This window comes from Octodon degus, unplaced genomic scaffold (assembly GCF_000260255.1).
Source record: "Octodon degus isolate 3935 unplaced genomic scaffold, OctDeg1.0 scaffold00068, whole genome shotgun sequence".
NCBI lineage: Eukaryota > Metazoa > Chordata > Mammalia > Rodentia > Octodontidae > Octodon > Octodon degus.
The window spans coordinates 3,589,184-3,593,258 of NW_004524644.1; the positions used below are offsets into that span (position 1 = coordinate 3,589,184).

Below are 4,075 nucleotides of genomic sequence, written 5' to 3' on the forward strand. Positions count from 1 at the left end.
GGTCCCTGTGCATTGCCAAGCTTGTTTCAAGTAGGTGCTTTAGACCACTGAGCCATCTCTCCAGCCCCAGAACAAAACTTTTTGAAAACATTCTCTTTCTTTCTTTTTCTTTTTCTTTTTTTTTTTTTGGTACGAGGGATCAAACTCAGGACCTTGCACTTGCCAGGCAGGCATTTATGCTGCTGAGCTATATCCCTGGCCCTCTTTTTATTTTTTGAGATGATGCCTTCCTATGTAGTTCAGGGTGGCTTTGAGCTCACTATGTAGCCCAGGATGGGCTCTGAACTTTTGATGATGCTCCTGTCTCAGCCTGCTTGTGTGCTGGGATGACAGGTGTGTGCCACCACACCTGACTGAAAACATTCTTTTAAACCATAAATTCCATGATAAATGTAATGTACTTTCCTGCTCTAGTGTTTGGTTCTGCATGATTCTTTTAGAAAGGTTGGCTATACAAGCTGGCATGGGCACAAAGCAAACAAGCTTCACTTGAGGTCCAACAGAAATCTGTCTGTCTCTTACATACTCACTTCTGAGAGATTATTATACAGTGACTGTCATGAATCATGCCTCATGAATTTATACTTTTGTTTGTTTTTTGCAACAAATGTGCCCTGAACATTTGTTTCTACCAATAGAATGTTGCAGAAGTGTGTTACAGTTTAGATCTGAAATGTCCACAGAACAGCTGGGCATGGTAGCGTACATCTGTAATCCCAGTACATCTGTAATCCCAGTACTCGGTAGGTAGAGGCAGGAGGAACATTGTGATTTCAAGGCCAGCCTGGGTTACAAAGTGAGTTTAAGGTCAGCCTGAACTGCATAGCAAGACCCTGTCTCAAAAAAGACAAAAAATAAAAATAAGATGTCCCTCAAGAGTCTTATGTGCGTGGAGGGTGATTGGGTTAAGGGGCGCCGTGCTCATCAGTAGAGCCATCCATGGCAAGTTCACAGCTGACTGTAATGTCCCCAGGTGGGGCCTGGTTGAAGGCAGGTCTCTCGGGGTGAGACCTGGAAGGGTGCATTCTTGTCCATGGCTCCTCCCTTCTCTTCATCTGCTTTCTGGCTGCCTGGAAGCCAGTGGGCCATGGGCTGAATCCTCTGACAAACCTCTCACAGGATGTAATGGTACACACCTGCAGTGTCAGCCCTCGGGAGCCTGGGGCGGGAGCATCACTGTAAGTTCCAGGCCAGCCTAGGACACGTGGGGGCTCCAGGCCAGCCTGAGCTACATAGCAAGACTTGTCTTAAAACAAGCCAAAGCAAAACAAACCTTTCTTCCTCTGAGTTGTGTTAGTTATTTTGTTCTAGCAGCAGAAAAATCTGACAGAAAATTGATATGAGACAAGTGGGATCATTGCAGTGACTATATCTGACTGTGGTTCCATAGACATTCAAACTACTTTGCAAGGAGAATTTGGAAACATTTGGAATTGCAGGCTGGGGAAGTTTTACAATGTTGTAAGTAGCAATTCATGTTCAGTACTGGTCAGAACTCAGACCAGAATGCTGATAAGAATTCAGACCATAAAGTCCAGTCTAAGAGGTTTCAGTTGGGAATAAGGAAAGAAAGAAATTTGGAAAAAACCAATTCTGGCAGAGAACTTGCTTGTGCTCTGTCCATGCCCTACAGCTATGTGAGACTGAATTTGAAGGTGGTAGACTACTTGATGCTGTGGAAGAAATTTCAAATCAGCCTGCTGTTCAGGCTGTTGCATGGGGAATGCTGACTGCTTTTAGCCAGCTCTACAGTGCAAACCAGGAGAGAAAAAGTCCGATGTGAAAAGTATGCAGCTTCATCAGAAAGGAAATTCCTGCGAAGTTGGGTCCAAGAAGAGCATGGTCAGAGTAGGGATTGTGTGAGCATCAGGACATGGACTTGGAGTGACATGGTTAAATGTTGGCCCTGCTGGTTTTGGTCTGATTCCTGTCCCTCTGTTCTTTCCCTTTGGAATGGGAATGTGCAGTTGTATGTGGGAAATGTTTTAATTTTCTTTGATTTTTTTTTTTTTTTTACAGAGGCTCACAGCTAAGAGTTTGCCTTGAGTCTCAGAGGAGACTTTGATTTTTATAAAAATATTAGACTTTAATAAAAATATTTTATTGAATTTCAGGAACCTGGTACTTTTTAAAAAAGCTTTTACATCCCTGCACACAAATCACCCTCCATACACTCCAACAGCAGAAGGCCAGGCTGCACAGTGGTCTCTTGTGAGAGACTTTGATTTTTAAACAATCCTGCAATTAATAGGACTTTGGAAACTCTTGGAGATAAATACATACTGCGTGATGAGCTAGATGTGATACTTTTGAGGACCAGGGCTGGAGTGTTATGGTTTAGATCTAAAATCTCCCCTGGGGGGAAGTGGGATTGAAGGAAGGATAGGGGACTGGAGGAAAAGTGAAATGAAAGCTTCCCCCAAATCTTACACACGTGGAAGGCGATTGGATCATGGGGGTGTGATATTTGTCAGCAAGCCGTGTGTGTTGATGAGCTCTAGCTGAATGTGCATTTAGGAGGTGGAGCCTGCTTGGAGGTGGCACTGGGGAGGGGGCCAGGAAAGTGCGTTTGTATCCCGGGCTCTGCCTCCCAGCCTCCCTGAGCTGCACAGCTTGCCTCCATCAGGCCCTCTACTCTGCCGTTTCTGACTCGGAGCCAGCGAACCTGGGTCCAAGCCCATTGGTGACTGTGAGCCGAACAGACCTCTCCTCCCCTAAGTTGGGAGGGCTGTGTTGGGTGTTTCATCCCAGTGCTGGGAAAGTGGCTGACACAGAGCAACATTGAGGTCAGGGGCCTGCGTGGCTCGCGTGTCTGCTTTCGTGGAACTTGCTATCTGGAAAGCTCAGGTAGGCTGCTTCAGGAAGAACACATGGAGAGAGATGGCCCAGCCTTCTGGTCAGTCCTGCCATGGCCCTGGAGGCACAGAAAACGCCATCTCGCCCTTCCAGGCTTGTGGACCAGCCAGATGGATGTGGCAGTATGAATGAGCCCCGAACTTCCCAGAGACGTCAGGGAATTGAAAAATAATAAACCACGGTTGTCTTGAACTACTTGCTGAGTTGTTTCCTTATACAGCAATAGACAGCTGAGGAAATGCCCCGCTAGTGGTGACCAGATTCTCTAGGTGTTAGGTGATCTGTGTTTAGCATTAGACAGGAAACAGGAGAAGGAAAGACCAGAACTAGAGAAATGTCTGAGCAATCAGAAATTGAAAATACTATATCACACTGCATGATGATATCACACCTTGTGTGCTTCTGTTCTGGTGACAAACAATGCGTAAGAAGAGACCTCTACTTGCTACAAGTATGGGACCAATCACTTCCTGTCATGAATCACAAATATGCTATACGTACCCAGAGGTCAGAAATACATGCATGTGGAATTTTAGTTGAATAGTTGTTTCCTCATCATATTTTCAAAGAAGACATCCTCATTTTATGTAACTAAAGCCTTTCAGCCTTGTGTGGTATACATATGTGATCCCAGCATGCAGGAGGTTGAGGCAGGAGGGTCTCTATGAGTCTGAGGCCAGCCTCAGTCTACATAATAAGACCCTGTCTCAAGAAAAAAAAAAAACCTAAATTTTTATTAGTACATGCTTGTAGTACATAACTTTTCTTCATCATGGGGAGTTGGTACCTGGGCATAACACATCATGTACACCCACTTGCCCTCCTCTCTCCCAGGCCCTGTCTCTTAGTCTTTCTTCTATAGTGTGTTAGCTACTTTTAATGGGACTTTAGGAAGGTTGCATTACTTGCAAAATCAGAAGAAAGACATACTTATACTGTAGTAGATAAAAATAAATCTGCAACTTGTAACAGTGTTTAGAAAGCATAGATTCTTTTTTTAGATTCTTTTTTTTTTTTTTTCCTGGATCTGGGAATTGAACTCAGGCCTTTGTGCTTGCCAGTCAAGCGCTTATTCTACTGAGCTCTCTCCCCAGCCCCAATTCTAATTATTTTTGATACTGTGGCTTGAACCTAGGCCTTTGCATTGAGCTACATCCCCCAACTTTTTATTTATTTGGTGTTTTGAGACAGAGTCTATGTAGTTTCTTTTTTTTTTTTT

The 4,075-nt window shown here is 44.3% G+C and overlaps 1 protein-coding gene across 4 annotated transcripts in view; it reads left to right on the top strand.

The window, feature by feature from the left end:
• Srpk2 (SRSF protein kinase 2) overlaps positions 1-4,075 on the top strand; it is a 288,108-nt gene that overhangs the window by 828 nt on the left and 283,205 nt on the right. The window lies entirely within an intron of this gene.